Source organism: Atractosteus spatula (assembly GCF_055471065.1).
Source record: "Atractosteus spatula isolate fAtrSpa1 chromosome 10 unlocalized genomic scaffold, fAtrSpa1.hap1 SUPER_10_unloc_5, whole genome shotgun sequence".
Lineage (NCBI taxonomy): Eukaryota > Metazoa > Chordata > Actinopteri > Semionotiformes > Lepisosteidae > Atractosteus > Atractosteus spatula.
The window spans coordinates 634,982-662,186 of record NW_028296625.1 but is presented as its reverse complement, the minus strand read 5'-3'; the positions used below and the strand labels follow the sequence as shown (position 1 = coordinate 662,186).

Below are 27,205 nucleotides of genomic sequence, written 5' to 3'. Positions count from 1 at the left end.
CGATAAGTGATGTTGGTGTTTCGTGTGATTTAGCGAATTCAAAAAAATATTCACTTTAAAAACGGCAAGAGCTCGTATGGAAAAAAAAAGTTCGTAAGTATCTTTGTTACAACAGCCGCGCCAGAACTATTCAGATACTGTACATCAGAAAAGTACCTGAACTTGACTGGTTTATATTCAGTTATGTGCATTGGGAACGAAAGGGAGACTTAGATGGATTTTATTAGGGTTTTAGGAATCAGAAAATTTATTTTTACACGTTTATGCCTACGAGCAGAAATAACTTCCTGCTTTCAGCGCTTTTTTTGTTTCTGCTTGTAACCTCGAACAGAGAAACCCAGTACTGACTCACAGAAACACCCCGGAGTTTCTGTGTTTCTGGGATTTAAGAGGGATGTATGCAGCGGTGTTACTAGTCTGGAAGGAGGAGACGCGCATTCCGCACGGGGAGCGTAGAGCAATGAGCCGCACCTGCTGCGCGCTGAGTCCTGTCCTATATAACCGCTGAGCACGGACACACAGAGTCTTCAGCCAGTGTTGGAGATTTATGATTTCAATGTTTTTTTTTCCTTTTGAGCAGAAGATGGATTTCTTCCTCTAGTTAAAGTTATTTGAGTTGTGGTTACTGTGCTAGACCGTCGGGAATAGCGCTTTTATTTATTTTTTATCAAGCAGTCTCCTGTATACTGTACGTGAAATAAAGATAAGAGTGCTTTCTTGATACTTCACAAGAGTATACATAATTTACGAGCTGTATTAAAAAAAAATGAACTGGAAGAAAAGCAATAGGGCTGGAGTTTATAGACTGTGATGCAAATACGAGAGTAGGAGAGGAGGGGACTAGTTCAGGAGCACAACCGGCCCTCTCCTGCCCATTCTCCCACCAGGGTCTGTTGTAACCCAGTGTGAAATTCAGTGAAATTGCAGTTCAGCTTTTGATCACTCAGCTGCTTTGCCCTGGGAATATGGGGCAAATAAAGGAGATAGCAACCAGACTAGAGGGAGAGTTTTTATTCCTAAGGGATGACTTGTTTTACAACAGCAGACAACTTAAAGAAACAAAAACCTCTGTTCTGCTGCTCCAGGTTGGTTCCACTGGGAACAAGTGTGGCCAGGAGCTCATGAACAGTAATTAGGGGTTGTTTCCACAAGGGTGGCTGGAGTAAGTTAGATGTCAAGGGCAATAAAACTCATTAGACCTAATTGACCAGTTAAAGTGAGTTGTTCTGCTTTCTGCACAGAAACCAGTGCTCTCTTCTCAATGTGTGGGTGAGTCTGTCAGTGATATAACAGCTAGGCAGGACTGCCACTGTGGTCTATTTCATCACCTGTGACCCCATCTTCCAAAGACAATAGTCCAATCTAGCATAGAGTGTCCCGGACTGCTCCGTCAGTGACAGTGAGAGGTTTATCTTGTCTCTTGTTCCGCCAGAATGTAACAAATAGTGACCCCTTAATGGAGGAAACTTTAGCTTTTGTAGGTAATTATACCACTTGACAATGTTACAGGTGTTGGGGGGGAGGGGAACCCCTAGTGATCCCACAGTCTCACATAGACAATGGCCAGTCTACACAAACCTCCAGTCAACACAGCCCTGACCCCTGTTATGTCACCCAGGTCTACACTGTGAGACAATGATTATTTAGGAAAATTGTAAGGAATGCATTCCAAAGCAGTCAATGGAAGTATGGAATTAAAATAGTCAAGTCTTGATAAATAGAGTATATTATCTATTTATTATACCTTTACATTGTGACAAAAACAAATTTCAAGTCCATTATGAGCACACACAGCATATTAAAGATGGGTCTCTGCACTGTAAAGGAATCTCAGTTCACTTATAAAAACTTTAGCTAATAAACCTGAAATGTCATTTCTTTTACTGCTTGTTCTTTAAGGTACTAACTCATTGACATTATGTAGATTAAAATAAGACTATTCACAAAGAAAAAGCATTTATCACAAATGTATCATGCCAAATAAACTCTAGTAATCAAGAGCAATTAAGAAAAGGAAACAAAACCATCTTTTGAGGATGCCAGATAGAAATGTAAACACACACTCACACGTGGGGCCAATCTTACCAGAAATCAATTAACCCACCAATGATCTTGGACTGATGTCTGAAAACCAGAGCAAACAGTACAATATTAAGGTACTAAAGCTATTAGTAGAACAGATCTAGCTTCTCAACATAATACTTATGTCTGAACTTCATTGAATAGTGACACTTCAATCTTTCATATTCAATATTTTTCACAAAATCAACAGCTGAGAACAGACCGCCATATACCTTTATCCAGTGGTTTTCAGAGCAGAGACATCCGTGTGGGCAAGAGTTCTTTCCCTGAGGTCCACTGCACGTCAGCTAGCCACGTTCTGGCTGGGTCGTGTGTACTCCTGGGAACGTCGCCTGTAATGAATATTGGGGACTTTGTACAAATGAATAATGTGAGCATATTAATATGATTTGTGTTGAAGCCAAACATAGACAATCACTGTTAAAACTTGAATTCAACCTCCAGTGTCTGCTTTTGAAATGCTGATCATCACCCGTCTTCTGGGTTCTAGATGCACGTGTTAATGGATATTTCTTGTCTTCTTTTTTTTCCCCCCATATTTCTGTATCATTAAGTACTTCTGGGTCATTTCATGTACCTCGTGGCATCTTGGCTGGTGGTGAATGGCAGGCAGCTGCTCAAAAAATAACATGCCTATTAATATGATGTTGAAGACAAAACCAAAACAATACAACTTTGTTTTGCACTTTACAATTTATCACAAGCTTGTCATATTTACAGTCATCGACTGATTTAGGCTGCTGTTCCTGTGAAAAATGTCCTTTGTTTAAGAAAGATTCAATTTAAAATCTTTAGGTTTTAAATATAAACCACTGGCAATATGGTAATCACTTTTACAACTTTTAAGAAGTTGCAAGATCCATATCCCTTCCTTATGAACTTGAACTTTATTGCCATATGTAACCGGTACTGGTACAATGGCATTCTTACTCACAGAAAGTCTCTCGATTGTAAAACAAGTGTAAAAAACAAGACAAAGTGCAAACAGTGCATCAAGACAATGTACAAACAAACAATAGACAATGTGCAAGTAAACATGTAGACAGTTTGAATGTAAACAATACAGACGTGTAAACAATGACTGGAGATGTGCAATAGATAAGAAATCATAAAGAGGTAGATGGTGATGGTGTAGGTGAGGTCCGAGGGGGATGGCTAAATGTGTTCGCCAGTCTCACTGCTTGTGGATAGAAGCTATTGAAGAATCTAGTGGTAAGTGTCCGTATGCTCTTATATCTCTTGCCTGAGGGCAGTGGGGTAAAGAGCTCATGCCCGGGGTGGTGACTGTCCTCTGTGATGGCCAGAATTCTACCACGGCAGCGGTCCTCATAGAGCTGTTTAATCTCGGTGAGACCGCAGCCGATGATCTTCTGGGCCATATTGACCATTCTCTGCAGTGCCTTTCTTTCTCGCGAAGAGGTGTTGCCATACCACACGGTGATCCCGTTGGTGAGGACGCTCTCGATGGTGCAGCGGTAGAAGTTCACCAACACATGTATTGGCATCCCCCATCGCTTGAGGCACCTCAAGAAATAAAGGCGCTGCTGAGCCTTCTTCATGATAGAGTCAGTGTTCACAGTCCAGGTTAGATCTTTAGAGATGTGAATTCCTAAAAACCTAAAGCTGGTGACTGTTTCCACTTCCATTCCATCAATACTGAGTGGGCTGTGAGTGTATGGCCTGTGTCTCCGAAAGTCCACTATTAGCTCTTTCGTTTTCTTTATGTTCAAGTCCAGGTTATTGCTATGACACCACCTAAGCAGCTGTACAACTTCATCCATGTAAGTGGACTCGTCATCATCACTGATCAGTCCTATTATAGTGGTGTCATCGGCAAACTTAATGATGCGGTTGTTGCTGTGTCTTGCTGTGCAGTCGTGAGTAAATAGGGAGTACAACCTTGGACTCAGACAGCAGCCTTGTGGGGTTCCAGTGCTCAGGGTGAGTGGTGTTGATGTTTTATTGCCTATCCGCACCACCTGTGGTCTCTCGATAAGAAAGTCCAGCAGCCAGTTGCAGACAGAGTTGCACAGACCTAATCCCCTGAGCTTTGTCACCAGTTGACTGGGTATGATGGAATTGAATGCTGAACTGTAGTCCACAAACAGCATTCTCACATACGAGTTCTTAGTGTCCAGGTGTTCCAAGGCTGTATGCAGAGCCAGGGAGACAGCATCATCCACTGATCTGTTGTTCTGGTAGGCGAACTGCAAGGGGTCCAGGGACTCTGTGATGGAGGAGTTGATGTGTGACAACACCAGCTTCTCCAGGCATTTCATCACCACAGATGTTAATGCTACTGGGCGGTAATCATTCAGGCATGTCACTTTTGCCTTTTTGGGGGTTGGAACAATAGTGGTTTTTTTGAAGCAGGTGGGGACCATGGACTGTGACAGGGAGGAGTTAAAGATGTCCGTAAGCACTGTGGTCAGCTGGGCTGCACATGTCCTTAGGACTCGAGGTGGTATCCCATCAGGCCCTGCAGCCTTACGGATTTTCACCCTGCTCAGAGTCTTCTGCACGTCCTGCTCTGAGAGTTTCAGAACAAACTCGCCCTGCACACTTGGGGTCTTCTCAGCATTGCCCGTGTTCAGAGCATCAAAGCGGGCATAGAAATGGTTCAGCTCGTCAGGCAGGGATGCGTTGTTCGTGTCAATCTCCTGGCTGCAGCCCTTGTAGCCTGAGATTGACTGTAATCCCTGCCACAGCCTCCGGGTGTCAGCGCACTGCGTTTCAAGCCGCACTCTGTAGCTCCGTTTGGCGCGTTTTATAGCTTCCTCTAATGCATGCCGTGATTTCTTGTACAGCTCTTTGTCCCCCGATTTGAACGCGATGGATCTATCTTTTATTTTATTGCGAATGTCGTTGTTGAACCACGGTTTCTGATTGGGAAATGACCTAATTTTCATTTCTGGTACACAAATGTCGGTGCAGTATTTAATATAGCTGGTGACCGCGTCCGTATACTCATTTAAATCTGTGTCGGGAGCTCTGAATGCGTCCCAGTCTGTACTATCAAAGCAGTCTATTAACTTGCTTTCCGCCTCCTCAGACCAACAACGCACTGACCTGTTCGCAATGGGGGAGGTCTTCAGCTTCTGTTTGTACTCAGGAAGCAACAGGAGAGCGATGTGGTCCGACTTACCGAAACTCGGTTTGGGAAGCGCTTTGTATGCTCCTTTTATTGTTGTGTAGCAGTGATCCAAAATATTGTCTCCTCTTGTCGGTACTGTGACATGCTGAATGTATTTTTGCAGTACTTTCCTCAGAGTGCAGTGGTTGAAGTCGCCAACTACAATTGAGACGGCTTCTGGGTGGGAGTTTTTGTGCTTGTTGATAATGTCGTGGAGTTCGCTATGTGCTGCTTCCACGCAGGCTTGAGGTTGAATGTAAACGGTTGTGATGATAGTGGCGGAAAACTCCCTCGGCAAATAAAAGGGTCGACATTTTATGGTCAGGTGTTCTAGATTCGGCGAGCAGGATTTAGAGATTACCTTCACGTCGGTGCACCACTTGCTGTTGACCAGGAAGCAGACGCCTCCTCCTTTGTGTTTGCCGGTTGCTTGGTGGTTTCTGTCCATGCGGTAAACGGTGAACCCCTTTGGCTGGATGGCGGTGTCCGGGACGCATGCATTCAGCCAGGTTTCAGTGAAGGCATAAACACAGCAGTCCCTCAGGTCCCTTTCCGCATTGATCCGACAATGTAGCTCATCTATCTTTTTGTCCAGTGACTGAACATTAGCTAACAAAATAGACGGCAGCGGTGGTCTGTGCGGACGCCTTCGTGGTCGCGCTAGTACGCCGCCTCGTCTCCCCCGGCGTCTGCCCACCTGTTGTTGTTGTTTGCCGCATCTTTGTCCGATCCAGCAGGTGGGGTCCGGTACGTGAAAAAAGTTGTTTGATGACATTAAGGAGTCTGTCCTCAGGTTTAAAAGCGTTTGTCTATCATAAGTAATGACAGACATTGAGCGTCCAACACAAAACAAGAGTATTAACGTATAAATAAACATTAAAACAGACACACAACGAGAGAGGTTTCTGTAAACCGTCGCCATCTTTCCATCTTTTCTTATATCCTTGCTGATGAGAATGAGAAATGCTATTTTCAAGACATTAACACGAATATAATTTTTACATTAATTCCAAGATACAAGAAAATGAATATCTTCAAAATATGCACTTTAATATACTAACTTAGTTTCTTTTTTGGAAATGGTCAGTGAACCAACCACTCCAGAGCTTGTCCTTCACCTTGAAATTATTTCCTGGAAATGCTGTAATCACAGAGGAGCTCTTCTCCCCTCAACAATGTCCCTTTTTGTCACAGACAGAATTATGACAGACTGTTCGTTGATTATAAATGACTTTCTTACAGCCCTTACATTGTCTTTTCTCTTTGATTGATTTATCCATCTTCCGATTTGCCTCCTTATCCGGGAGGCAGGCTCAGTGTTTTTCACGAGCATCAATGCACAGTTTTTGTGCAGGTTCATCTGAAAAGAAAAGACATCTCATGTCTCTCTCTGTCATCTGTGAGCTTCAGCAGTTGTCTTTGTGATGACCTTGCCATTGTAATCACACACCACCTCTCCCTTCTGGAAACACCTGGAAGTCACAAACTTCTACCCCTTCACAGTGTAGTGTGCTCTCACGAGGCACCAGTTCTGTAGGTTTTGGGCATTTACGGGGACAATTATTAATTGTAGCCATAAATTACAAAGTTGATTCTTTTGATGGCTTTAGAATCCAACCATGCGATATAACTCAAACAACGCACACACACAGGTACTAATACACGAGGATACATTTATTAATACATAGAATATGCATGTAAACCTAACAGATCTTATCGAGAGGGTTATCAGAATACAAAAGGTATATATTCAGTCAGTTACGAAGAGTTACATATATCAAGAGGACATACGTTCAGTATATCATTCATTTAGACCGTTTTGTAAATGAACTTGGTTATAACTTCTACATTAGATACTCAAAACAAGTACATAACTCTTAGGAATTAAATTGATATCAACTGGTTGGGATAACAATTGAATTCTCGAGCAGTAATGCATTGAAGTTGAATACTCATCCAATCTCTGGGGATTCAGATCTCCTGCGGGCTCTCTGGCTCCGTGCCAGGCTGTGCTGTGCTGCAGATGCTCACTGACCGGCTAGTTAGTGTTGGCTTTAACTAGCAAAGTTTGTGCACAGGAGAAAAGATGACTGTGGGTCCCAGCAAGTCAGGAAGAGGACCGGTTCATTCCTGATGAAGCGCTAGTTCTGAATAGTGATTCAGCTGTCCACAGTTCCGATCTGTTCACAAGGCTTGCTGCTGATGCTAACCTCAGGTGGATCCTCTTTTTACTCTCTGGCAACCTCCGCTCTAGACTCTTAGAACAAAGGAAAGTTCTGGCACTCGGACACACTGGCCGTTCCGTGGTTGTCCGGGCTGAGTCTCAGGATGGTCAAGAGGCGCGCTGCGAGAATGTCCTGCCCTTGGGAGCCTTTTGCTCCTGGGCCGTCCTGCCCTGGAATTCTCCTTTGAATTCCCTTTAGAAAAGTCCAGGAAATAGTCTCTCAGGCCCTCTGTGTTGCCTGTTTTTACCTGGAGGAACTTCAGCTCGTCGATTGGCTGAAAGTTCCATGGGCATCAGAGTCCCACGTGGGTTACTCGGCCCTACCAGTCCCTGATTGGTTGATCAAGGTGAGATGTGAGTCACTTACTCCTGACACTTAGGAATGTAGTCCAGATGTCCATCTGGCACTCCCTAGACAGATAGGCGCCAATGGATGACCATTGATCATGATAGCCAGGCTTAGCTTAGTGCATCCCCATTTGGGAGCTGTCCCTTATCAAAAGAAAACATCTTTAAATCAGCCTGCATGAATAGTTTCTCTGTGGCTGCACCACAGAGATGAAGAGAGAGATGGGGCCTCATTAGAAAAAGCACAGCAACACTTAATTCTGTCTTATTAACAACCATTGCCGCTACAAGTGAAAGGCTGAAGTGAAATAGAGCGGGGACGAAGGCAGTGAAGAGAGAGAACGTGGGAAGAAGAGAAAAACGCAAGGGAAAAAAAGCAGCGTCGTAAAAGAGGTGACGGAGCTGTCCTCTCTATAAGAAGGGTGCCAGCGAGCCTTGCTCTCGCTTACGGCCACACCCCCTTGAGCACGCCTGATCTTGTCTGATCTCGGAAGCTAAACAGGGATGGGCCTGGTTAGTACTTGGATGGGAGACCGCCTGGGAATACCAGGTGCTGTAAGCTTTTAAGCGCAGGAGGCGCCCTATCCCCGCTCGCTCGCTCATTCCCCTGTTCACACGAGCAGTGCGGCTTGTCCGTCTGTTTATTTGTCAGCTTTGGCGAGACACGGGTGCTTGTGTATTAGCGTGAGCGTTTTTTATTCTGATCATGAACAGTTTTACAAGTCCGCAAAGGATCGAGGAAAGGTTTATCGCCAGCTGAAAAGAGACACAGCGCTTCGGCTGTGGAGACTTGTTCGGCTGGCGTTCGGGGAGTCGCGTTTTTCAGAATTGTATTGAGATCGTTTTCCACAGAGCTCAGATGTCAAAGCACAGCAGCAGCTCTCCACAGCGATCCTCTATAGCGCCCTTTCTCCCGCAGCTCCGTCCTCATTGGAAGGAAGCAAGAGTGAAAGGCTGAAGTGAAATAGAGCGGGGACGAAGGCAGTGAAGAGAGAGAACGTGGGAAGAAGAGAAAAACGCAAGGGAAAAAAGCAGCGTCGTAAAAGAGGTGACGGAGCTGTCCTCTCTATAAGAAGGGTGCCAGCGAGCCTTGCTCTCGCTTACGGCCACACCCCCTTGAGCACGCCTGATCTCGTCTGATCTCGGAAGCTAAACAGGGATGGGCCTGGTTAGTACTTCGATGGGAGACCGCCTGGGAATACCAGGTGCTGTAAGCTTTTAAGCGCAGGAGGCGCCCTATCCCCGCTCGCTCGCTCATTCCCCTGTTCACACGTGCAGTGCGGCTTGTCCGTCTGTTTATTTGTCAGCTTTGGCGAGACACGGGTGCTTGTGTATTAGCGTGAGCGTTTTTTATTCTGATCATGAACAGTTTTAGAAGTCCGCAAAGGATCGAGGAAAGGTTTATCGCCAGCTGAAAAGAGACACAGAGCTTCGGCTGTGGAGACTTGTTCGGCTGGCGTTCGGGGAGTCGCGTTTTTCAGAATTGTATTGAGATCGTTTTCCACAGAGCTCAGATGTCAAAGCACAGCAGCAGCTCTCCACAGCGATCCTCTATAGCGCCCTTTCTCCCGCAGCTCCGTCCTCATTGGAAGGAAGCAAGAGTGAAAGGCTGAAGTGAAATAGAGCGGGGACGAAGGCAGTGAAGAGAGAGAACGTGGGAAGAAGAGAAAAACGCAAGGGAAAAAAGCAGCGTCGTAAAAGAGGTGACGGAGCTGTCCTCTCTATAAGAAGGGTGCCAGCGAGCCTTGTTCTTGCTTACGGCCACACCCCCTTGAGCATTCCTGATCTCGTCTGATCTCCGAAGCTAAACAGGGATGGGCCTGGTTAGTACTTGGATGGGAGACCGCCTGGGAATACCAGGTGCTGTAAGCTTTTAAGCGCAGGAGGCGCCCTATCCCCGCTCGCTCGCTCATTCCCCTGTTCACACGTGCAGTGCGGCTTGTCCGTCTGTTTATTTGTCAGCTTTGGCGAGACACGGGTGCTTGTGTATTAGCGTGAGCGTTTTTTATTCTGATCATGAACAGTTTTACAAGTCCGCAAAGGATCGAGGAAAGGTTTATCGCCAGCTGAAAAGAGACACAGCGCTTCGGCTGTGGAGACTTGTTCGGCTGGCGTTCGGGGAGTCGCGTTTTTCAGAATTGTATTGAGATCGTTTTCCACAGAGCTCAGATTGCAAAGCACAGCAGCAGCTCTCCACAGCGATCCTCTATAGCGCCCTTTCTCCCGCAGCTCCGTCCTCATTGGAAGGAAGCAAGAGTGAAAGGCTGAAGTGAAATAGAGCGGGGACGAAGGCAGTGAAGAGAGAGAACGTGGGAAGAAGAGAAAAACGCAAGGGAAAAAAAGCAGCGTCGTAAAAGAGGTGACGGAGCTGTCCTCTCTATAAGAAGGGTGCCAGCGAGCCCTGCTCTCGCTTACGGCCACACCCCCTTGAGCATGCCTGATCTCGTCTGATCTCGGAAGCTAAACAGGGATGGGCCTGGTTAGTACATGGATGGGAGACCGCCTGGGAATACCAGGTGCTGTAAGCTTTTAAGCGCAGGAGGCGCCCTATCCCCGCTCGCTCGCTCATTCCCCTGTTCACACGTGCAGTGCGGCTTGTCCGTCTGTTTATTTGTCAGCTTTGGCGAGACACGGGTGCTTGTGTATTAGCGTGAGCGTTTTTTATTCTCATCATGAACCTTATATACTGTATCTCTACATCCCATAACCTTTAACGGCAGGTGCCTGGGTGTGGACATGTTGTGATGTAATATTTAATTTAAAAGTAAACATTTTAGTAAAGTCTGTTATATTGTTAAAATCTATAAGCGTTATAAATATCAATTTTTGCTCGTGCTTATAAGTTATCGCTGCTAAATGTGTCTTATTCAATTATTTTAACACTTTTATGACCTATCCACTAAAATATAAAGACCTGCCCTACAACGCTCTTCTCAAAAGATAAAATAAGTTTTACATTTTTTGATTCAATGTAATTTCTTTTCTAGAGAAACACACATCATTTGAGGCTTGGGTTGCATGTTAATATTTTTAAGGTTAAAGACTTTACGTTCACGGTACGTGGAAAATCATTTCAAATTTTTGAAAAGTTGTTGAGAATTTGTCATTGAAATAAGCTTACATATTTTAATTCAACGTGATTACTTTTCACTCTCGATAAAACACGTGTGATTTTGGGGCGGGAGGATATGGTGGGGCGTTCTAAAACATCACAACCATTTGAAAAATGTCTTGAGCTATGTAGGCATGGTTACAAATTTGGAGTTTATGCTTAAATTAGCCGACTTGCCGGTTTTGAAGTGTGACACCTGAGCTGTCAGGCCCCGATATTGACTGCTGCGAAGATGGCTTCTTTGAGTAGAGAATCATCGGATTCCTCTGCTATGCAAACTGAAGAAGTAGGTTGCTAAAATATTTTTTCTGATAGTGGAATTGTATTTTCAATCTGCGTTTAGCGTATTTCGTTTTCAACACTTTGTCTTCTTTTTAGCAAAAGCTGACCCAGCACTCAGTGGTGTGTGACAGTGGCTGTCATGTGAACTCTGACGGTGATTCAGGTGTTGGGGGTCCATCAACGACTGATGAAGAGTTGCTACAAATGGTAAATATTAAACCACAGCAAATTCGAAGCAAACGAAAAACTCTAACACAAAAGAGGCATTACAATTGTAAATATTTTAGGTAAAAAGCATGCCTATTTATTTTGTTAAGCCTTCGTTTTCTTTTTTCCTTTAATAGAATAACGAAGAGGTCGACGCATCAATCTTCAAACTACCATCAAGCTTGAATGTTTCGTGTCTGTTCATGTGTGTTCGCCAAAATGTGATTAATGATGATGTTCAACCTAGTTTAGCTAACAATGGCTCTAATGAGCCCGATGCTATGGATCAGATTGTAAAGTCGGTGGTATGTTGCACCTTCAACCATTGTTTAAAGGGGGTTGTGGTTGACGAATGCGCGGCCCGTTTGATTAATCATCCAGGTCAACGGGGTCACACATGCCTAGTTGTCGGGTGCGCGGATGGGTACTGTGGTGTCTCCGGGGGAAAGTTTATGTAAATGAAAGTAGTACTCACACCACACTTTTCTTTCCTGAGTTTCGTGGCTTTTCTTCCTCCAACTATCTTCCAAATACAGTCCGTAATCCGTTCCCTTAATCCTGATCCTATCCGAGTTCCAAAAGTCCGTAATAAAGCCAATCCGCGATGTATCCTTATCCAGTGTCCGTAATCCAAAAACCATAAACCTTTTCTCCTTTCAGTAGTCCGTTATTCTTTAGCCCGATCTTTAACATACACCTCTTTCCTCTCTTTTCCTCCAAACCGCATTCACCTTATCGGCTTCCGCCCTGTTCACTGCCTCCGGGGCACTTATATTTTGGTTCCTGATGCGGCTCAGCTGTGTCTCATTGTTTCTCAGGGTAGACCCTTTCCATGTACCGGTCAGCTGATTCTTTTTGGCAGCCATTTTGCTAAGGTCCATATCTAGTATTTTAAGTAGGTCATTCCGAAAATACCTGTTATGAATGACCCTTCCCCTGGTCATGTTACAGTACAAAGATGTGTTGTTTGCCGCATTAGAAATTTATAAGTGTCTCAGTTTAGCCCGAATTTTATCGGCTGTTCTGTACATCGCCAGTGGCCTGGGTGCCTATACTTTTACAGATGATACTGAGCGGAGTATAAAGCACTTGCTGAGAAAAATAATTGACGACCGCTCGCCATATGAGTATGTACGCTCCTTACTTGTAAAGGTAGATGGAAAAATACTACACGTGACTTTTGGTGCGTTGCAAAACTTATTTTATACTTATTTATACTTATTTTTACAGAAAAGAAAAAAGATCTATGTAAAACCAGGGCTGTGAAATACTCGCAATGTGAATAGAGCTTTCACTCTGTTTTACAGACACAGGTGTGCCATCGTGAGAAGAATGAAAAATTTCGAATGTATATGTAAGAATTCTTACAAAAAGTGCTTTACACTCTTCTTTCTGCAAAGCTTGAAATAAAAATCAATTAACTGAATGCTAATGTCCTTGAATTTGTTAAAGAGATAGATGTGCATGTAAAGAACATGAGTGAAATTACTGCGATTCTGATGTTTTCAGATCAGAAACTGAAGCCTGGCGGATTCAGCGGTGTGTATTCCAAAACTACAACGTATTTTACATAGAACCTGTGGTAACACCGTCCCTCTGATCACTCAGGCTAATTTATTTGCTCTGTTAGGGTCGCCCAGTTCGGTGTTCACGGCTATAGAAATGGCGAGAGAAAGGGCGTTATGAATGCTTTTTCAGATGCTGCTGAGTTTCTGAACAATGTTGGGGCGATAGCTACAACTAATTTTCTGCACCAACATTTAATTGGCGATTGCAAGCAGTAGTCTGTAATGTGTGTGAAAAGTTTAAAAGTGTATACTGGGATGTTTCTGTAATTTAAAACCTACTGATGAAATAAAGTGGTTCACATTTCACATGCTATTTGTCCTGCGAGTTCTTTCTGTGACACTTTACTCAGTCAGTCAGTCAGTCAGTGTGCGTGTGTGCGTGCGTGCGTGCGCTCACATCCCAGAAACTCGCGGCACTCACCAGACTTCCCACACCGCCGATTCCCTAGGGTTATAATAGATTGCATTCAAACCTGCAGCAGACATGATCACCTTCCATCCCTCGTTGCTAATACGCTCTTTCACACACTTATTTATAAATCGAAGGGGATGCGGTGGTGGGCATTTGGACCCTGAGGCCTGGGGCTGCTAGGGGTGGAAGGCGGGACAACAACACTCATTATGACACACCATTGGCTCTCGAGGGGGCGGGACATCCGCCCATAACATTGCACCATTGGCCGATAAGGGGGCAGGACATCTGCCCATGGCGGCCTCCCATTGGCTGAAAAAGGGGGCGTGGTACCTGTCAAAATGTTTGATGAAAGGTGTCGCTTTATTCTACTCCCGGGCCAAAAACAGCCCTCGGATCATCAACTCAATCAGGAACTCCCAGTCTCACAACTGCATTCCCTCGGTGCTTCCCTACCACCCTAACCCAATTTCTATCCCCAGGACCATCATTAACAATGACTACATTTTACAGGACGATCCCTCCATTGGTACTCTTTTTTCCGACTGCCCAATCATCTCTTATCGCTGACCACCACATAAGCTTCTTGTTCACAGCTCCCTCACACTCAGCACCTTCCCCTGCAATAGCACTCGCTGCATCACTGGCAAATACATATCTAACGACATTCGGGGCATCACAGGACAATTCCAGATAACCCTGACAACATCCTGTATCTCATTTACTGTATCTCTTGCAAAAAATGCCCAGCTATCTACATTTGGGAAACCGAAAGGAGACTAGGAGAATGCTTCAGAGAACATATTAGGGCTGGGAAGGTTAAAGATTTCTCCAAGCCCATAGTTTTTCTTTTCACCTCAAATAGCCAGGATCTCTCAATGACTGACTTATTTTAATGTAATCTTCTCTATTCTCTTGCAGGTTTTGACTTCACACCTTTCTTCACCTCTCTCCATTTTGCACTTCCTGTGTGGCCTCTCTGCTGCTCCTGCCTCCTCCCCTCTCCCAGCTTTTGTTCTTCTGTGCTATTTAATCTTTGTAATCTGCCCTGTCTTTCTCACACCTGAAGAAGGCTTCACAGCCGAAACATTGAGTTTTCTCTCTTCTCTTTTCAGTATGGAATAAACCTATTACTTGTTCCTTTGCAGACTACACATGCTGACATAGTTTAGTTCAGGTGGGTAGCTGCTTCAATATACATTTGTAAATGTCAATTTAAAACTGTAAAAATAGTAAGATTGTAACTCCACTTTAAAACGTGGCAAGAAATAGACACATGGGAGGCTACACCCTGGAAAGGTCATCAGTCCATCCCAGGGCAAAGATATAAAAAATAAACATATAGGCAGCACATATCAAGCCTTACAAGAAATCATTAACACCCTCAACACACACCACAGGTCCATTAAACTCAAATACACCAAGCATGGTAGCCTGATAGACTTCCTAGACACCACCACATACAAGGTTTCTTCCTTCAACAACACAGACAAACTGGACATCAAGGTATTTTTCAAAGACACATTCACACGGCTTACTGCACAAGGATAGCTTCCACCCAAAACATACTTTAAAAGGACTGGTAAAATCACAACTCCTACACTTCCACAAAATCTGTACACAACAACAAGACTTTGAGGAAGCCAAATACACACTCTTCCCAGCTTTATGCCAGAGAAGATACACACAAAGGTTCCTCAAAAATGTGGCACAAACATTTCTAAATAGAAAAACTCCAGATGACAGAAAAATACCCCTCAACACATCATATTCTCAACTCAGCATAAAAACCAACCAAAAACCATGATATTAGAAAACACAAACATACTAAGGGAGCACAAAATCATATCTGCACACAGAAAAAAACAAAAACCTTCAGCATTAATTAGTCCAAAGCAAGCTAAAACCTGTACACAACAGATCATATACACCAAGAGCCAAACATTTCATAACAGAAAACAATGATCCAAAACAAAGAAACTAAAGAAATCTTCCAGTTGCAAAGGGCACTCTCAGAAAACATCAATAACGCCATCTACAGCATCCAGTGCAAAAAGTGCGGGGTGACCTATGTGGGGGGAACGGGTAACTCCATCCGAACCCAGCTGACACAACACATGTACATCAGGAACCACGGGACTGGAAAGCAACCCCAACTGGACAGAGATAGAAACAAAGAAAAAGGAAAGGGAGTGGATCAAAAGACTTCTTTACACAAGACCTGAACATCAGAAAAACCGGGAGGGTTTTAGTCGTTGGAAGAGAGTGCTCACCTTGTGCCAGATGGTCCCCTCTCGGATAAAATCTGGGAGAAGGAGCTTTGTTCCCCTCTCCTAACTAGCCAGATCCTACAGGGACTGGAACTCTTCACCATACTAACACGCAACAAACAGACGAATAACTGAAACCAATCAGCTATGGAAACTCGCACAGCTTGCACAGTCCTACTAGGGAGGAAAACAAAAGACCCTGATTGCCTATTGAGATGTTAATGGTCCATGCATAATCCCCACCAGGGAAAGCAGAAACTCATTCACCAACTGAAACTGCACCTACTCATACAGAAACGTACAGAAGGAGCACAGACCATAGGATACAAACTAGCCCCCTACAACTACAACACACTGCCCCTTACAAAACAGGATAAAAACAGGCCAGCATGGACACAGTGTCCCAGAACAATGCCTGAAGAAGACCCAGGCAGAAACATAGCGACACACAGAAAGGCAAGATTGTCTTCCTATGGAGCCACAGATTCTACAGAGGTAAAGCTGCCTAACAGTGGAAACCTAACGATGTCAACGAAGCTGTAGGCATTTAAATGGTAAGTATGGATCAATCCAGAGTTGACAACGCACGCAACCGTACGGTCACCCTCCACACTGCCTACACAACAAACATGTCAAACAGACAGGATACCTTCCAACAAGGAACCAGGATCATCTACAAAATGATCCAAACAGTCCACCATTTACAAAACACAGCAGTTTTATTGGACGGGAGAACCGAGCACCCGCCAGCCTACGACAGAAGACCGAGGAACATAAAACCTGCCAAGCCACCCAAACTCACATATTTGAAGCTGGTAAGCAATGCCAAAAATTGGCTTCACACCACACTGCAGATCCTCGAAGAGCAAAATCTGTCATACAACTAGAGGATCTTGAGCTTCCCCACTGGGAGGAAGCTTTCACACTTGCTTCCAACTGATCAAAGAAACATTATGGGAGGAAATTGCAGAACACCACCTTTGGACCCTACAGTACACAAGCTATCAATACTGGGTTAGGGAAGGACACTCGGGCAGATCAAATTATCACAGCAGTTTTTAAATTCTACAACGACTTCTACTGGAAAGACTGCGAACAAGACCAAGTAAGAGTTAAGTTGTTTTATAAAGTCATTAACTTAGAGCAAGGTATAATTCTGATAAAAATACAATAAACAATATGGTGAAGCTATTGGAGAGAAAATTAAGGCTCGGTTAAGAAACTGAAACAGTCTTGACTTGTTCCTTTACACAAAAGTTATTTATTTTCAAAAGAGACCGATGAGGATTCCTCTGGTGTGCAAGACCTGCCTGAAGACATTTGACCAGTTTCCTCTTCACCTAAAGAGGGTGTGTATGAAATGAGCCTCAGCAGAGGAGATCAGCAAGTTCCTTCTCCAGGCCAGGAAGGACTTGTTGAATCACCTGAGAAATGGGCAGGTCGGGGATTGCAAGAGCATAGGGCTCATGTGTGGTGAGAATGTGAGACTGGCGGAATCCATGGACTGTTTTATGTGGAATCCTGAAGACACATCAGCAAGGTAAGATATTTATAATTTATAAGGCTTCTTCTGTTTCATTTCTAACCTTTACCTTTATGTAAGGGTATGTTAAAATGATATACCAGTGGTCCAGATGCCCTGAGCAAGAGGCTGCTGTCCAGGAGGAAGAGATGCCAGAGACTGAAGTGGAAGAGGAAGGGGAAGATGTGAGTTCTGGAGAACTTTCTATTTTTTCCAAATGTATCTTTTGTTTTATACTTGTATTCTAGTTTGTCTTAGAAGTAAAAATGTTTAAATGTGTATTTTGTATTCCTACTGTCCCCCCAGTTCTTAAAAGCCATCAGCAGGCTCTCAGGAAGACGGTGACCCAGGCCGGACTGGACAGAACGCACTCCCTGGATGCTCCTCACCTGGCTGGGTTTAAACAGGACCTTACCAAGGATCTTGGAGTGGCAGATTGCTCTCAGGAGGTATTTATTTTTAAAGGCATTTAAAATTGAGCAGTGATATTTCCATAGCACATGTTTTTACTCCTTAGCTTAAAATTCACCCATGTGAAATCTCAGCCATAAACATAGTGACTCTACATTTGTCAGGTAGAAAATGTTTCCAGATTCCTGTTTTTATGGATCCATCTGCATCTTCCTTAAACTTTGTAAAGGGCCTATCCAAAACAACAATTATTGTAACCAAATGAAGACCACTGGACTGTCTCACCAAATCATTGGTAATTATATTAAGAACATAAACCATTTTCCAGGCTACATCCTAAATGATATCAGTGTGAAAGTAGAGGATCCCAGCCTGGCTAACCTCATCATCAACTTCCAAAGTATCCTAAAGGATATTCAGAAGAAGAACAGTAAGAATGTTGCCAAGAGATTACTAAAAATAGGTCATTTTCATTTTAAAACTTCTTTCAGTTGTACTTTTAATCTGAATACAAAAAAAGTTGATGAGTATTAATTTCTCCCACAGATATAGACAGTTGCAGAGTCCAGAACCAAGTACGAAGGATTGCTGGAAGGTGTTGCAAAGTGTTGCAAAGAGAGATGTGTTGCACAGACTGGGCAAGACATCACCTTGCCTGAGCAGCTTCTTGTACTGTATTACCTGCAGGTCTTTCTCCAGCTGAAGCACCTGTAGCACCCAGGGGTGGTAAAGAACATGACAGTAAGAATACTTTCATACAACAAAAGTAAGAAATTACATATATGGGATTTTTACAGTTTGGTGTATTCATTTTTATTTTCTCGCTATTACAGGTTGAGGAATGGGTGCAAAGAAAGTGTTGTTTCAACAAGTGGGCACAAAAATGGTCATAATTCCTATTAAAGAGCACAAAACCTCAAACAACAGCTGGCTTGAGTGAAGAAGAGGAACATGCAAGTTGATGGCTACATTGATATACCCATCCACTCAATTCAGGGTTGTGGTAGAACTGGAACCATCCTGGCAAGCAGTGGATGCAAAGTACTGTATCACCCATAATGTGACACCAGTCCATCACAGGACTCACTCACACCATGGCCAATTTTCATAGAAGCCAATTAAAATCCATGTTAATACCGAACAAAAGACCTCCACCTGCATAGCTCCAATCAAGTACAGTATTTAAGAAAATCTGGAATGTACCTTAATTGCATTTTATTTGTGTTTTATCAGCCGTTTCATCTTTACTTCACTAAACTGCGCTGTACTGCCCAGGTCAGCAGCTGTGAAAGGAGACGGAGAAGATGGACTGGTCAGCCAATGTATCAACAGTGTCTGAAGTGCTTGAGAAGTGGAAGCCCAACACAGGACTGCCACCAAATGGCATGCAAATTAAAAAGTTGATAAAGTATCAAATCTGGGAAGGCCTGAGCATCACTGACGATCCTGTGAAGGGGAAGAAGTTTGTGACTTCCAGGTGTTTCCAGAAGGGAGAGGTGGTGTGTGATTACAACGGCAAGGTCATCACAAAGACAACTGCTGAAGCTCACAGATGACAGAGGGAGACATGAGATGTCTTTTCTTTTCAGATGAACCTGCACAAAAACTGTGCATTGATGCTCGTGAAAAACACTGAGCCTGCCTCCCGGATAAGGAGGCAAATCAGAAGATGGATAAATCCATCAAAGAGAAAAGACAATGTAAGGGCTGTAAGAAAGTCATTTATAATCAACGAACAGCCTGTCATAATTCTGTCTGTGACAAAAAGGGACATTGTTGAGGGGAGAAGAGCTCCTCTGTGATTACAGCATTTCCAGGAAATAATTTCAAGGTTGAAGGACAAGCTCTGGAGTGGTTGGTTCACTGACCATTTCCAAAAAAGAAACTAAGTAAGTATATTAAAGTGCATATTTTGAAGATATTCATTTTCTTGTACCTTGGAACTAATGTAAAAATTATATTCGTGTTAATGTCTTGAAAATAGCATTTCTCATTCTCATCAGCAAGGATATAAGGAAGGGATATGGGACTGCTAAAAAGATACATGATTTTCAGAAGAGTATAGAAGGCAGATAACTATCCCACTCAATTGTTACTGCAAAGAAATGCAACAGTGTAAACAAAAAGGTGAACCATTCTTGAAACTTATTGATAGAATCTGAATAGCACGGCATTCCCAAACCAGGCACTGGAGTTTCCTGCAGCGTTAGATGGGTAGTCTCTTGGTAAGAGAGAGATCGACAGAGTACTGGACTTCATGAACGACACCTTTCCAATTCATCGAGAACAGAGCCCACAAGATCTAGAGTCTAGAGAACAATTTCTTACAATATTAGTGGTAGTTTCTGAATGAGTTAAGGACAACATAGTTGTAGAGCTATCTTGCAACTTCTTAAAAGTTGTAAAAGTGATTACCATATTGCCAGTGGTTTATATTTAAAACCTAAAGATTTTAAATTGAATCTTTCTTAAACAAAGGACATTTTTCACAGGAACAGCAGCCTAAATCAGTTGATGACTGTAAATATGACAAGCTTGTGATAAATTGTAAAGTGCAAAACAAAGATGTATTGTTTTGGTTTTGTCTTCAACATCATATTAATAGGCATGTTATTTTTAGAGCAGCTGCCTGCCATTCACCACCAGCCAAGATGCCACGAGGTACATGAAATGACCCAGAAGTACTTAATGATACAGAGAAGAGCATATGGGGGGAAAAAAAAGAAGACAAGAAATATCCATTAACACGTGCATCTAGAAGCCAGAAGACGGGTGATGATCAGCATTTCAAAAGCAGACACTGGAGGTTGAATTCAAGTTTTAACAGTGATTGTCTCTGTTTGGCTTCAACACAAATCATATTAATATGCTCACGTTATTAATTTGTACAAAGTCCCCAATATTCATTACAGGCGACGTTCCCAGGAGTACACACGATCCAGCCAGAACGTGGCTAGCTGACGTGCAGTGGACCTCAGGGAAAGTACTCTTGCCCACACGGATGTCTCTGCTCTGAAAACCACTGGATAAAGTTATATGGCGGTCTGTTCTCAGCTGTTGATTTTGTGAAAAATATTGAATATGAAAGATTGAAGTGTCACTATTCAATGAAGTTCAGACATAAGTATTATGTTGAGAAGCTAGATCTGTTCTACTAATAGCTTTAGTACCTTAATATTGTACTGTTTGCTCTGGTTTTCAGACATCAGTCCAAGATCATTGGTGTGTTAATTGATTTCTGGTAAGATTGGCCCCACGTTTGAGTGTGTGTTTACATTTCTATCTGGCATACTCAAAAGATGGTTTTGTTTCCTTTTCTTAATTGCTCTTGATTACTAGAGTTTATTTGGCATGATACATTTGTGATAAATGCTTTTTCTTTGTGAATAGTCTTATTTTAATCTACATAATGTCAATGAGTTAGTACCTTAAAGAACAAGCAGTAAAAGAAATGACATTTCAGGTTTATTAGCTAAAGTTACTAAGATTCCTTTACAGTGCAGAGACCCATCTTTAATATGCTGTGTGTGCTCATAATGGACTTGAAATTTGTTTTTGTCACAATGTAAAGGTATAATAAATAGATAATATACTCTATTTATCAAGACTTGACTATTTTAATTCCATACTTCCATTGACTGCTTTGGAATGCATTCCTTACAATTTTCCTAAATAATCATGGTCTCACAGTGTAGACCTGGGTGACATAACAGGGGTCAGGGCTGTATTGACTGGAGGTTTGTGTAGACTGGCCATTGTCTATGTGAGACTGTGGGATCACTAGGGGTCCCCCCCCCCCAACACCTGTAACATTGTCAAGTGGTATAATTACCTACAAAAGCTAAAGTTTCCTCCATTAAGGGGTCACTATTTGTCAGTCACTATCAGTCCGGGACACTCTATGCTAGATTGGACTGTTGTCTTTGGAAGATGGGGTCACAGCTGATGAAATAGACCACAGTGGCAGTCCTGCCTAGCTGTTATATCACTGACAGACTCACCCACACATTGAGAAGAGAGCACTGGTTTCTGTGCAGAAAGCAGAACAACTCACTTTAACTGGTCAATTAGGTCTAATGAGTTTTATTGCCCTTGACATCTAACTTACTCCAGCCCCCCTTGTGGAAACAACCCCTAATTACTGTTCATGAGCTCCTGGCCACACTTGTTCCCAGTGGAACCAACCTGGAGCAGCAGAACACAGGTTTTCTTTTTCTTTAAGTTGTCTGCTGTTGTAAAACAAGTCATCCCTTGGGAATAAAAACTCTCCCTCTAGTCTGGTTGCTATCTCCTTTATTTGCCCCATATTCCCAGGGCAAAGCAGCTGAGTGATCAAAAGCTGAACTGCAAGGAGCTGAATTTCACACTGGGTTACAACAGACCCTGGTGGGAGAATGGGCAGGAGAGGGCCGGTTGTGCTCCTGAACTAGTCCCCTCCTCTCCTACTCTCGTATTTGCATCACAGTCTATAAACTCCAGCCCTATTGCTTTTCTTCCAGTTCATTTTTTTTAATACAGCTCGTGAATTATGTATACTCTTGTGAAGTATCAAGAAAGCACTCTTATCTTTATTCCCGACGGTCTAGCACAGTAACCACAACTCCAATAACTTTAACTAGAGGAAGGAACCCAGCTTCTGCTCAAAAGGAAAAAAAAAACATTGAAATCATAAATCTCCAGCACTGGCTGGAGACTCTGTGTGTCCGTGCTCAGCGGTTATATAGGACAGGACTCAGCGCGCAGCAGGTGCGGCTCATTGCTCTACGCTCCCCGTGCGGAATGCGCGTCTCCTCCTTCCAGACTCATAACACCGCTGCATACTGTACATCCCTCTTAAATCCCAGAAACACAGAAACTCCGGGGTGTTTCTGTGAGTCAGTACTGGGTTTCTCTGTTCGAGGTTACAAGCAGAAACAAAAAAGCGCTGAAAGCAGGAAGTTATTTCTGCTCGTAGGCATAAACGTGTAAAAATAACTTTTCCGATTACTAAACCCCTAATAAAATCCATCTAAGTCTCCCTTTCGTTCCCAATGCACATAACTGAATATAAACCAGTCAAGTTCAGGTACTTTTCTGATGTACAGTATCTGAATAGTTCTGGCGCGGCTGTTGTAACAAAGATACTTACGAACTTTTTTTTCATACGAGCTCTTGCCGTTTTTAAAATGAATATTTTTTTGAATTCGCTAAATCACACGAAACACCAGCATCACTTATCATAAGCATCTGACCAATTACATTCCTAAATGTTAAACCCATTTAGCATTTATTTTTAACTTGTTTTTTTTTAAATTACACACCTGTTAACTTAGTCCGGATCGCGGTCACCGAGGACCACTCCTGTCTCCCCAGATGACACTTATTATTTTTAAGATAAACGCGAGATAAACAACGTTTGTTTGAAACCGCTCCACAAATTTTCTCACATGCACGTATTCTCAAATATCACCACAACAAAATCATAAAGTTTGTTTCCACAGACATGACACTATTATGCAATAAACCAATAAATTAATGAACTAGCAGAATCCCAATAAAAACACCCGATCACCTGGCCAGCCCAGCATGTCAATATCATACATTTTTACCAACAAAACCGCAAAAGCAAAAACCAGCATATATATATATCCCATGTTTTTACCTTATTCTGGAGCATGATATATATCCAAAATAACCCAGACTAGTTTATCTCAAGAGCTAGAGACTAGTAAACGTTACTGATTACGTAATAAATGTTTGAAGAGCGAGCGCCAGAAATAAGGCGATTTGATTGGTAAAAACCGCTGTCATTCTTTGTATTTTCAGCCATTCAGAGCCCTTAGGGGGTGAGACTTCCTCTAGAAGCTTCAGGCTGCATTTTTAGCTGTCAATCATTGACTCAGAAGGGATAATCAATCAGTTTTTTATCAGTTTCTTATCAGTGCTCCTTTTTTTCACACCAGAAGGCAACTCTGAGGTTTTTTTTTCATTGCATAACAGCAGGTAAAGGCTCTCTTGCAGTGTCTTAAGGTTTTTATAGCAATTGCAATGGTTTTTATTCTTATTATTTTCAATATTTTTATGATTTTTTATTATAGGCGTGAAATTTCATTCCAGGTCCAGTCTTCACAAAACATGATGTAGAATTTTTTCTAATTGATCCATTTGTCCCAAATTTTTATCCAAGCTAGTAGCCACCTAGAACAAGGTTTTCAAATCATTCCCAGGCCCTTGACATGCATATAGTTGAAAACTCTGACCTCTGAAGACCAAAAAAAAATGTTCGCCAGCTGTTTTTTTTGTTTTATTTTCATATGTTTGTCTGCTGAGTGGACACATTAAGAAATATAAGAAATTTGACTATTCACACTCAAAGCCAAGGGGGCTAGCTTCAATTTAAGACCTGAACCAGGCTCCTGCTATGTTCTGCTGCAGAGATATAACAAATGTTTAAGGGGGAGGAAATTCCAGGTGGACATTGGCTAAATATGTCACTGGTAGTAAAAGGTTAAGTATTCTTGCCATTTTTAGCATATTGTAAGTGGATTTTTTGCAAACATTTTATTTTTTAAATCACATGAAACACAATCAACCCATTGTAACTTCACATTGATAATTCCTGAGCTTTATAACTGTGTATTATTTCTTTTTACCTTGTTTTAATATTTTTTTTATTATTTTTGCATTTTACAGAGCTTTTTAATATATTGTGAGCATTTTAGTGTCATTTTAAAATAGGACTATCAATGCTCCTGACTTTTAAACCTGTATTTATTCTGACATTATTATCTCCACCTGCAGATGAGGGAGGTATTTGATCTTAAATTTGTTGATTTGGGGGGAAAATATACATTCATTTCCTTGTATGTATCACCAGTGGGAAAATTGGCATTTTTGGATGAATTGCAATCTTTACTGCAAGGCCTTCAGACTGATATAGAAATGACTGGAGATTTAAATGACACATTTGATAAATCAGACAGGAACAGCATAACATCTAAAATGGCAGAACCCTCTAAAGTACTGAAAAAATTCCGGCACATTCATAATAAATACAATTTATTTAATTTAAAGCATAAAATTTGCTTTAAAAAGAAAACCACAATTTGTACGATATCATATTTCAATATCGACGTTCAGATGAAGAATTTGAGAATTTGAATATCAATGGAGAGTACATTGATTTTGGGACAATGTTTGCATCTGAATAATCCTTCCTCCTGGAAAGAAGGAAAAAAAAGTTTTGAGTCTCAGTCTTCAGGATCCCCCCCAAAAAACGTGCAAATTTGTTTCCGGTGTATTTTGGATAAAGATATAACTCTCATAGAAGATACATTTTATCACTTGAATGCAGTCGATACTTTCGACTTTTTATATGATGATAGGACCTACATTTAGGGCTCAGTACTGATAACACTGCTGCTATTGATGGAGTAGAAATAAGTGATGTACTGGCAGTTTTTTTTTTCTGAGGCAAGAAGTCCTAGAACACCTCCTATAAAAATAATAAGATTCAGAGCAAGAAATATTTTTCCGCCTCACCTAATGCTATTGCATTAACGAGGCTGAAGTTGGCTTCTTATTCGCCAGCTGCTGCTTTGCGTTTTTCGTTCAATCTTAAATGCTGCTGTTGTGATGTTATGTCGTCTTTCGCCTGAAGATGGCTCTCTACAGTCATTTTTAAAAATACTTATCCGGATGTATTACTGTACATTTCCTTAGTAAAGGGGAATATGTAAGTAGAGACTGTCCAAATTGCATTTTTGTATGAAACACATTTCAGAAACACAACTCACAATAAAACAAACTGGCATGTTATACCACGAGTAAATAAGACAAAGGCAAAACGTAAATTCACTGGCACTTTCTGCATATTTTCCACGACCTTGCCTTCTGATCATAAAAAGTCTCAAACTCTTGCATTTTACAAGAAATTTTAATATAGCAGTTTTAAATGGGACATTTAGAACATGGCATATGAGACTATATGGTTATTGAGGATGAGCAGAGGGTGATCGAACCTACCTCCTGGTTATAAAAATGTCTAAAAATTCTGACACAGATGTGTGAGAGACAATGGAAAAGACTATCAAAATCCTGAACTTCAGGACATTGTACTGTACCGTTTTTTAAATACGACCCTCTGAACATGGCATGAGAGAATACATTGTCAAATGGTAAATGCAATGTTTGCTATATTGCTAGGGCCCTCCCTCCTGATTTTAAAATCGTCTCATATTTCTGACATCAAGGTGTGAGACACAATATAACAGACTGTCAAAATCCTGAACTTCAGGACATTTTATGATACCATTTTAAAAATATGACCCTCTGAGCATGGCATGTGAGAAAATGGCATGTGAGAATGCATTGGGAAAAGGTGAATGCAATTTCTGCTGAATTGCTATGGCCCTCCCTCCTGATTACAGACTCGTCTCACAATTCTGACACTGAGGTGTGAGGCACAATGTAACAGACACTATTAAATTGTGAAGTACAAGAGATTATACTGTTACGTTTTTTTTTAATATTGACCCTCTGGCATGTGAGGACTTGTAGTCAACAAAATAGCACACATTCTGCCAATTTGCTTTGTCCCTCCTTCCTCGTTACCAAAACATCTTAGTATACCGACACTAAGGTAAATGTCTCTAAATCCAGAAGTTAAGTTGTCAAAGTATATCGGAGTCAACCGATATTGATCAGGTTCTGCTGATGCCGAGCCCGCAGCCTTCACCATAAGGTCCAAGTCCCCAAGCCTACTGACCTTATATGTCCATCCCTTCTCGTCAAAATTCGTATTTTCACAGGGTACCCTTCAGAAATTGCAGTATAGAATGAAAAAACTCCAATAGATCTCGGCCGCTGTTGGCGATTTTCCTTTAAAAACAAATGATTCTCCAGAAATTTTACGGAGTGTATCACTTACACCGAGACCGAGAAGTGTTAAGCTGTACATGAGTCTTTGTGGCTCGGTTGTTAACCAAAAGGGTGGTGGTTTGAGACCTCCCAGGGACGCTATGAGCCTTTTAATGAACACACCCTCTTCACTTCATTTCTCCACGGCCAGTCTTGTACCGCAATCAAATACAGAGCCCGTAGGGGGCAGTAAGCCCGCATATATAGTTCACTGTGTATATAATGAAGAAGCAGAGGTTAGTTTCTCATATGCATGTTGCAGAGCCTTACGCAACTCGTACCAACAGCTGGGGTTTGATCCCTGCACGGGCTATTAGTTGAAAGACCATTGTAAATGACGTGTAACAGCTTTATCCAGCTGGCTTTTATGTTTCATACTAAATTGCTATCTTGAAACCAAAATAATTAGAAATATGGAACACAACCGTTGTTCCCCAAGAAGGAAAGCTGTTTTACACTGACGTCACTCCTTTTTATTTAATCCAGATTTTAAAGACAACTCCGCCCTCAAAGGAAATCAAAGGAAAATGTTGTATTAGCACGAGCTGCACAGGCTCTGAATCAGACCATTTCAATTAGTCTGATCAGTGCAGGACAAGTTAATGTAGAATTATTGCTTTGTCTATCTCTTGTTTGTATATAAATGAATGTCTCTGAAAACTTAATGTTAGTTTTTAATTTAGTTTTAGTTTTACAATATAGGTCATGCGTTGACATATGCACAAACACACGAAAT

At 42.1% G+C, this 27,205-nt stretch overlaps 1 non-coding gene and 3 pseudogenes across 1 annotated transcript; all 4 read left to right on the top strand.

The window, feature by feature from the left end:
* Positions 1-8,230: 8,230 nt before the first annotated feature.
* LOC148812053 (5S ribosomal RNA) lies at positions 8,231-8,349 on the top strand (annotated as a pseudogene).
* A 536-nt stretch (positions 8,350-8,885) lies between these two features.
* LOC148812052 (5S ribosomal RNA) lies at positions 8,886-9,004 on the top strand. The gene has a single exon (XR_016086361.1). It is a non-coding gene; the product is annotated as a 5S ribosomal RNA (ribosomal RNA).
* Positions 9,005-9,540: 536 nt separating this feature from the next.
* Positions 9,541-9,659, top strand: LOC148812051 (5S ribosomal RNA; annotated as a pseudogene).
* A 537-nt stretch (positions 9,660-10,196) lies between these two features.
* Positions 10,197-10,315, top strand: LOC148812050 (5S ribosomal RNA; annotated as a pseudogene).
* The last annotated feature ends 16,890 nt before the right edge of the window (positions 10,316-27,205 follow it).